Source organism: Oncorhynchus mykiss, chromosome 5 (assembly GCF_057628025.1).
Source record: "Oncorhynchus mykiss isolate SJ-2025 chromosome 5, ASM5762802v1, whole genome shotgun sequence".
Classification (NCBI taxonomy): Eukaryota; Metazoa; Chordata; class Actinopteri; order Salmoniformes; family Salmonidae; genus Oncorhynchus; species Oncorhynchus mykiss.
Window position 1 is genome coordinate 43,463,473 of NC_143026.1, and position 9,896 is coordinate 43,473,368.

The window sequence follows — 9,896 nt, forward strand, 5'->3', positions numbered from 1 at the left end:
ACAGAATTCATGCCGAGACCTGCACGCTGCCCGTTTCTGCATAATTCAACAAGACTCCGTTGGGTCTTTTAAAAAATGGCGGGTGGGGAAGCAAAACTAATGCGTGGTAGTGAGAAGGAGAGGAGATGTGTGGGAAAACTGCTTTTTTCAATCGATCTGTACAACTTATCACCTTATCGCCTCTAAAATGTCAATAAAATACTATAAAGAGTTTATATAATGTGTCATTACATACCTATTTGAATGTTTATGTCGAATTTGAATCGTGTTTTTAGGGCGGTCCTAAAGTGACCTTCAGAAGTCAACAGCGGCTTTGAGAATCATGATCGCTTGCAGTGATGACGCAAAAAATGACTAGGTATCCCCCCCTTACCCCCGTCACTGTCCATTTCTTGTTTTTAAACGATGAGAGAAGTGCTACACCTGGTGGAGAGAGATTGTAAGACAGAAATAGTTTCTTTATGCGTGCTGTACGTTACGGCATGACACGTCACGATGTAACGGAGGGTCAGTTTTTTCAACTTTTCTCCAATACTATAGAGCCATTACCATGTCGATCAATGCTTGAATAGAAACGTAGTTCATACCCCAGATTTTGACGTCAACACAGTCGCTACAATCCCATTAGTTTTCTTTGCAGCCTCGTTTGAATGTCGCGGTTGCACACATTTGTACGGACTGGGGTGAGTTTACGTTAGCCTACCTAGCTACTAGGAAAATGTTTGATTTCTACAATTTCCAAAAGCTAACCAAATAAAAACATAATTCATTTAATGAGAGGTGTTTGAGGCACAATTTCTAACTTATTTACATTCGTTTTTACTCACACTTGTATGTTGACTCCATATTGACGTTGAGGTTTTAAGTTTCACCAAAAGTGTATTAAAGTGTATTTTAGGCTACTGTTGGGGTTTGTTTCCTTGTTCCTTGTCAATCATTGGCTCCTTTGTTGAAATTAGCATTATGACAATATCTTGAATAAATCATTCAAAACCCGTTATTAATGTAATTGCAGACAGAGGTTGACAACAGGAATATAACGCATGTTTCCGAGTAAGTTCTGCATAAAAGAAAAGGTCCCATGTTATTTTATTAAACTCGAAGTCCAGCCCTAGTGATGTCACTGCCTACGTCATTATCTTTTACTCATGAGACCAAAACCATGCCTACTCAACACTAAAACTGTTGTTTATATAGCTATCTGAAAGCTTAGCAGTAAATGTCCAAGTTGATTTATAGTGGAATGTCTGACTAATCTCTTATCCCTTACACTCCCGTGCAGAGTTCTGTCTTCACAGTCACACATTTCTCAGAGGGGTCTCTTTATAAGAGGCAAAGAGACCAGAAAACCACTGTGAAACCTCTATAATGAATATATATTGTTCATCTGTAGTCTAGGACCCTATAAATGTAAGGAGGGCAGGGTCTTATTACCCCCCTTCTATTAATACAACATAAGCATAATCAATTTGTAGAAAAGGCCCATGGAGTTGGTGGAATAATCCTTTAATTCATTGCCATGTTCTCAGCTGGACCAGGGGCGCTTTAATTAGGTCAGGTGGAAATGTCTGACAGATCTCAACTCCATAAAAGGAGGAAATTGCCTTCGCCTGATCTCGCTGCTTTCTCTTCCTTAACTCCGTCTGATCCAGAAGTTCTGTGCGTCCATGAATCCACACTACTCAGTAAATATACCACTTTATGGTTAAAGGAATTCCTGCCTCAGTCTCATCCATTCCTCTGTCACCTGACACGTGACCAACTGTTCACCTTCACTGTCAGTCATCCTTCCTGTCCAGCTACGCACACAGATTCCACTAATCTTTCAATGGTCCTTCGAGGCGGATAATGACTGAACCAAAGATAGGTGAAAAGGAAATGGAGGCGGAGAGGGAAGAATTGTCTCCACAGGAAGGAAGAAGAGAGGCAGAGAGAGCAGCTGAGGGAAGGGTCTTGGAACAAAGGAAATATCCAGGAGCTAATCCTAAAGCAACAAAGGCTTCATCCTCAACCACCAGCAGCACCAGAAGAACCAGGTAAGCACCTGGTTATCTTAAGGATTATATTATCTTAAGTTTCCGATATCAAAGGGCAAGCCCACCAGAGCTCAAAGTGTTGATGGATCAACTATACGTTTCAGCCATCAACCATCTCCTTTGAGCCAAGGACCGGAAACTGCTTTGGAGCAGGAAAGTGGTCTACATGAAGAACCTATGGAGGAGATAACTCCCACCGCACAGGTCGACCAGCTTCCTGAGGCAGGCTCCGCTCACCCCTTAAAAACCTCTTGAGGATAGGGGAGACGCTAGTGTCTCAACTGGCCAATTGCCAGGGGAAATGCAGAGCGCCAGATTCAAATAAAATGCTATAAAATTCAAACTTTCATTAAATCACACATAAATTAAAGCGACACTCGTTGTGAATCCAGCCAACATGTCAGATTTTAAAAATGCTTTTCGGCGAAAGCATATAAAGCGATTATCTGATAACCTGCAGCCATCCTTACCAGCAGTAAACATAGGAGCTAGCGTAGCAGGCGGTACACAAAACACTGAAATAAAATATAAGATATGCATTACTTTTGACGAGCTTCTTTTGTTGGCACTCCAATATGTCCCATAAACATCACAATTGGTCCTTTTGTACGATTAATTCCGTCCATATATATCGAAAATGTCCATTTATAAAGCGCGTTTGATCCATAAAAAAACAGCTTAGAAAAATGCAACGTCACTACAAAATATTTCAAAAGTTGCCTATAAACTTTGCCAAAATATTTAAAACTACTTTTGTAATACAACGTTAGGTATTTTTAAACGTTAATAATCGATCAAATTGTAGACGGGGCAATCTTTATTCAATACATGAACGAAAAGAAAAAAGCTCTGCTCTTCACGTCTTGTGCAACTCACAAAAGTGTCCCCTGTTCCGAGTTGGCCTACTTCCTGATAAGACAAAGGAATAACCTCAGCCATATTCCAAACACTGGCGACATCGTGTGGAAGCGGTAGGAACTGAAAGTAGATTCTTATTACATTTCCAATGGCAAAGACAATATAGGGAAGAGAGATGGGAAGAAAAAAATAATTCTGAACAGTTAGTCCTCGGTATTTTGCCTGCTACATAAGTTCTGTTATACTCACAGACATGATTCAAACAGTTTTAGAAACTTCAGAGTGTTGTCTATCCAAATCTATGATATATAATATGCATATCTTATATTCTTGGCATGAGTAGCAGGAAGTTGAAATTGGGCATGCTATTTATCCAAAAGTGAAAATTCTGCCCCCTAGCTTTAAGAGGATTTATGGGAAATCGTCGAAGCACTCTAGACGGAGTGGGAGTTTGACCAGTGGATACCCCTTTGGAAGTGGCCATGGCAGCCGCCATTCACTAGCCCTCAGTGATTCACAGACCGCTGTCCTACAAGAGAGGATGAAACTATTAGCATTGGAGGAAATTGAGAGTCAGATTGAGGAGGAACGACAGGCTGACGAACGATGTCACCAATTGGATGTGCAGGCCCGTAGAGCTCTACAGGAACGGGAATTCATTGCCAAGGACCTGGCACAGCAGCGACGGCACCGTCAAGCCAGAAGGGAATTGGAGGAGGCACGGATGGTCTCATCCTTCCTGGGGGGAACGAACAGGGAGTTGACCTGACCACCCCTCCACATGGACCTGACCTGTCTGCCTTTCTTTCCCAAATCTGCCCCTCTGGTACAGCATGGCACACAAATCAAATCAAATCAAATGTATTTATATAGCCCTTCGTACATCAGCTGATATCTCAAAGTGCTGTACAGAAACCCAGCCTAAAACCCCAAACAGCAAGCAATGCATGTGTAGAAGCACGGTGGCTAGGAAAAACTCCCTAGAAAGGCCAAAACCTAGGAAGAAACCTAGAGAGGAACCAGGCTATGTGGGGTGGCCAGTCCTCTTCTGGCTGTGCCGAGTGGAGATTATAACAGAACATGGCCAAGATGTTCAAATGTTCATAAATAACCAGCATGGTCGAATAATAATATTCACAGGCAGAACAGTTGAAACTGGAGCAACAGCACGGCCAGGTGGACTGGGGACAGCAAGGAGTCATCATGTCAGGTAGTCCTGAGGCATGGTCCTAGGGCTCAGGTCCTCCGAGAGAGAGAAAGAAAGAGAGAATTAGAGAGAGCATACTTAAATTCACACAGGACACCGGATAGGACAGGAGAAGTACTCCAGATATAACAAACTGACCCTAGCCCCCCGACACAAACTACTGCAGCATAAATACTGGAGGCTGAGAAAGGAGGGGTCAGGAGACACTGTGGCCACATCCGATGACACCCCCAGACAGGGCCAAACAGGAAGGATATAACCCCACCCACTTTGCCAAAGCACAGCCCCCACACCACTAGAGGGATATCTTCAACCACCAACTTACCATCCTGAGACAAGGCCGAGTATAGCCCACAAAGATCTCCGCCACGGCACAACCCAAAGGGGGGCGCCAACCCAGAAAGGAAGATCACATTAGTGACTCAACCCACTCAAGTGACGCACCCCTCCTAGGGACGGTATGAAAGAGCCCCAGTAAGCCAGTGACTCAGCCCCTGTAATAGGGTTAGAGGCAGAGAATCCCAGTGGAAAGATGGGAACTGTCCAGGCAGAGACAGCAAGGGTGGTTCGTTGCTCCAGAGCCTTTTCGTTCACCTTCACACTCCTGGGCCAGACTACACTCAATCATATGACCCACTGAAGAGATGAGTCTTCAGTAAAGACTTAAAGGTTGAGACCGAGTTTGCGTCTCTCACATGGGTAGGCAGACCATTCCATAAAAATGGAGCTCTATAGGAGAAAGCCCTGCCTCCAGCTGTTTGCTTAGAAATTCTAGGGACAATTAGGAGGCCTGCGTCTTGTGACCGTAGCGTACGTGTAGGTATGTACAGCAGGACCAAATCAGAGAGATAGGTAGGAGCAAGCCCATGTATTGCTTTGTAGGTTAGCAGTAAAAACCTTGAAATCAGCCCTTGTAGGGAGGCTAGCACTGGAGTAATATGTTCAATTTTTTTGGTTCTAGTCAGGATTCTAGCAGCCGTGTTTAGCACTAACTGAAGTTTATTTAATGCTTTATCCAGGTAGCCGGAAAGTAGAGCATTGCAGTAGTCTAACCTAGAAGTGACAAAAGCATGGATAAATTTTTCTGCATCATTTTTGGGCAGAAAGTTTCTGATTTTTGCAATGTTACGTAGATGGAAAAAAGCTGCCCTTGAAACAGTCTTGACATGTTTTATTTGAGATGACTGTACAAACATTAAGATTAATTGTCAGATTCAACAGAAGATCTCTTAGAAAGTTTGTAGCCATCCACTTACTTATGTCTGAAACACATGCTTCTAGCGAGTGCAATTTTGGGGCTTCACCATGTTTCATTGAAATGTACAGCTGTGTGTCATCCGCATAGCAGTGACAGTTAAGATTATGTTTTCGAATGACATCCCCAAGAGGTAAAATATATAGTGAAAACAATAGTGGTCCTAAAACGGAACCTTGAGGAACACCGAAATTTACAGTTGATTTGTCAGAGGACAAACCATTCACAGAGACAAACTGATATCTTTCCGACAGATAAGATTTAAACCAGGCCAGAACACTTGTCCGTGTAGACCAATTTGGGCTTCCAATCTCTCCAAAAGAATGTGGTGATCGATGATATCAAAAGCAGCACTAAGGTCTAGGAGCACGAGGACAGATGCAGAGCCTCGGTCTGATGCCATTAACCACCTTCACAAGTGCAGTCTCAGTGCTATTATGGGGTCTAAAACCAGACTGAAGCATTTTGTATACATTGTTTGTCTTCAGGAAGGCAGTGAGTTGCTGCGCAATAGCCTTTCTAACATTTTTGAGAGGAAAGGAAGATTCGATATAGGCCGATAGTTTTTTATATTTTCTGGGTCAAGGTTTGGCTTTTCAAGAGAGGCTTTATTACTGCCACTTTTAGTGAGTTTGGTACACATCCGGTGGATAGAGAGACGTTTATTATGTTCAACATAGGAGGGCCAAGCACAGGAAGCAGCTCTTTCAATAGTTTAGTTGGAATAGGGTCCAGTATGCAGCTTGAAGGTTTAGAGGCCATGATTATTTTCATCATTGTGTCAAGAGATATAGTACTAAAACATTTGAGCGTCTCTCTTGATCCTAGGTCCTGGCAGAGTTGTGCAGACTCAGGACAACTGAGCTTTGAAGGAATACGCAGATTTAAAGAATAGTCCGTAATTTGCTATCTAATAATCATGATCTTTTCCTCAAAGAAGTTCATGAATTTATTACTGCTGAAGTGAAAGCCATCCTCTTTTGGGGAATGCTGCTTTTTAGTTAGCTTTGCGACAATATCAAAAAGGAATTTCGGATTGTTCTTAATTTCCTCAATTAACTTGAAAAAATAGGATGATCGAGCAGCAGTAAGGGCTCTTCTTTCCAAGCTAGTCGTAAGACTTCCAGTTTGGTGTGGCGCCATCTCCTTTCCAATTTTCTGGAAGCTTGCTTCAGAGCTCGGGTATTTTCTGTGTACCAGGGAGCTAGTTTCTTATGAGAAATGTTTTTTTTAGGGGTGCAACAACTGGTATTGCGCAATGTTAAATTGAGTTCCTCAGTTAGGTGGTTAACTGATTTTTGTCCTCTTGCGTACTTGGGTAGACAGAGGGAGTCTGGAAGGACATGAAGGAATCTTTGTGTTGTCTGTGAATTTATAGCATGGCTTTTGATGTTCCTTGGTTGGGGTCTGAGCAGATTATTTGTTGCAATAGCAAACGTAATAAAATGGTGGTCCGATAGTCCAGGATTATGAGGAAAAACATTAAGATCCACAACATTTATTCCATGGGACAAAACTAGGTCCAGAGTATGACTGTGACAGTGAGTGGGTCCAGAGACATGTTGGACAAAACCCACTGAGTCGATGATGGCTCCGAAAGCCTTTTGGAGTGGGTCTGTGGACTTTTCCATGTGAATATTAAAGTCACCAAAGATTAGAATATTATCTGCTATGACTACAAGGTCTGATAGGAATTCAGGGAACTCAATAAGGAATGCTGTATATGGCCCAGGCGGCCTGTAAACAGTAGCTTTAGAAAGTGATTGAGTAGGCTGCATAGGTTTCATGACTAGAAGCTCAAAAGACGAAAACGTCTTTTTTTTTGTTGTAAATTTAAATTTGCTATCGTAAATGTTAGCAACACCTCCGCCATTGCGGGATGCGCGGGGGATATGGTCACTAGTGTAGCCCAGGAGGTGAGGCCTCATTTAACACAGTAAATTCATCAGGCTTAAGCCATGTTTCAGTCAGGCCAATCACAACAAGATTATGATCAGTGATTAGTTCATTGACTATAATTGCCTTTGAAGTAAGGGATCTAACATTAAGTAGCCCTATTTTGAGATGTGAGGTATCATGATCTCTTTCAATAATGACAGGAATGGAGGAGGTCTTTATCCTAGTGAGATTGCTAAGGCGAACACCGCCATGTTTAGTTCTGCCCAACCTAGGTCGAGGCACAGACACGGTCCCCGGAGGCTCCGGGGTCAACAGCCAACACGGAGCACGGGAGACAGGCCGCTCCGCTAACACCCTTTATGCCAGTGACATAAGTTAGCCTTTCTGATCTCCCCATCCCGGATCCGGGTTCGTGAATACAGACTCAAGCTCATTACCATAACGCAACGTTAACTATTCATGAAAATCGCAAATGAAATGAAATAAATATGCTAGCTCTCAAGCTTAGCCTTTTGTTAACAACACTGTCATCTCAGATTTTCAAAATATGCTTCTCAACCATTGCAAAACAAGCATTTGTGTAACAGTATTGATGGCTAACGTAGCATTTAGCATTAGCATTCAGCTGGCAACATTTACACAAAAAAACAGAAAAGCATTCAAAAAAATCATTTACCTTTGAAGAACTTCAGATGTTTTCAATGAGGAGACTCTCAGATAGCAAATGTTCAGTTTTTCCTGAAAGATTATTTGTTTAGGACAAATCGCTCCGTTTTCTGCGTCACGTTTAGCTATGAAAAAACCCCTGTATCCAGGATTGTGTAAATCTATCAGCAAGCTCATTAGCATAACACAACGTTAACTATTTATGAAAATCGCAAATGAAATGAAATAAATATGCCATCTCTCAAGCTTAGCCTTTTGTAAACAACACTGTCATCTCAGATTTTCAAAATATGCTTCTCAACCATAGGAAAACAATAATTTGTGTAAAAGTAGCTAGCTAGAGTTAGCATTTCGCGTTAGCATTTAGCGTTAGCATTAGCGTTAGCATCCAGCACGCAACATTAACAAAAACATAAAAGCCTTCAAATAAAATAATTTACCTTTGAAGAACTTCTGATGTTTTCAATGAGGATACTCTCAGTTAGATAGCAGATGCTCAGTTTTTCCAAAAAGATTCCTTGTGTATTAGAAATAGCTCCGTTTTATACATCACATTTGGCTACCAAAAAAAATCCATAAATTCAGTCCTCAAAACGCAAACTTTTTTCCAAATTAACTCCATAATATCGACTGAAAACATGGCAAACGTTGTTTAGAATCAATCATCAAGGTGTTTTTCACATATCTCTTCATTGATACATCGTTCTTGGACACATGCTTTCTCCCCTGAATCAAATGGTAAAGTACAAGCAGCTGGCAATTGCGCACCGAATTCGACGCAGGACACCAGGCGGACACTTGGAAAATGTAGTCTCTTATGGCCAATCTTCCAATGATATGCCTACAAATACGTCACAATGCTGCTAAGACCTTGGGCGAACGACAGAAAGTGTAGGCTCATTCGTTGCGCAATCACAGCCATATAAGGAGAGAATGGAAAACAGAGCTTCAGAAATTCTGCTAATTCCTGGGTGATGCATCATCTTGGTAGAATGAGTTCTGGGGCACTTACAGACAAAATCTTTGCAGATTCTGAAACTTCAGAGTGTTTTCTTTCCAAAACTGTCAAGAATATGCATAGTCGAGCATCTTTTCGTGACAAAATATCGCGCTTAAAACGGGAACGTTTTTTATCCAAAAATGAAATAGCGCCCCTAGAGCTCTAACAGGTTTTAACATTCCTCCATCTGGACAAAGCATCACTCCTTCGCCTTTCCGCCAATTACCAACCACGGCAAATCGTTCTTTTCGTCAAGGGCCAGGCCAGTCCTCAAACATCAGGTCGGAGGGCTCTCACCCAATTCCGGCTGCCACAAATGGAGGGCCTGGGACAGGCCCAATGACAGCCCCAATGAGGCCACAGTGGGCTCATCAGAAGTCCCGGGTTTATCCTTCACGCAACCAGAAGAGGGAGCCAACATTATGAAACTTCTAGTAGCCTCAGCATATGGAATTCCCAGACCCAAACTGCCATACTTTGAAAGCGGAAAGGAGAGTGAATTTATCCTTTTGGAAATGGCATTGGAGAGCCTACTGGGTATTCACAGTCATCTGTCAGAACGCTACAAATACCAAGTACTAATGGATCATTTGCGGTTTCCCAGTGCATACAGGCTGGCCCAAACCTTTATGCATGCCGCAACACCATACGCTGCAGCTCTCCAGGCCCTGAAGGCGAGATATGGTGAGCCACGCCAGCTAGTCCAGAATGAACTAAACAACATCCTGAACACGTCTCCAATTAAAATGGGAGACCATGCTGCCTTCCAAGAATTCTCCCTGGCTGTCCAATCCCTGACCTTGATGCTCCAATCCGTTGAAGAAGAAGACGAGAACGAGCTGAAATGTGGCTCCCACGTGGACAGGCTTCTTAGCAAACTTCCAGTGTACCTGAGACAGTTTCATTGAACATTGTTTGAATAAGGGCATCCTGAAAGAGGGCTCGAGAAGCACCTATGCTCTCAGAGACCTGGCC

The 9,896-nt window shown here is 42.6% G+C and overlaps 1 long non-coding RNA gene across 1 annotated transcript; it reads right to left on the reverse strand.

Moving 5' to 3' along the window:
- Positions 1–979: 979 nt before the first annotated feature.
- LOC149983289 (uncharacterized) lies at positions 980–8,907 on the reverse strand. Its single transcript, XR_016496062.1, has 3 exons — positions 8,362–8,907; positions 7,932–7,993; positions 980–4,137 (listed from the first exon to the last, which is right to left on the reverse strand). It is a non-coding gene; the product is annotated as an uncharacterized LOC149983289 (long non-coding RNA).
- Positions 8,908–9,896: the final 989 nt, after the last annotated feature.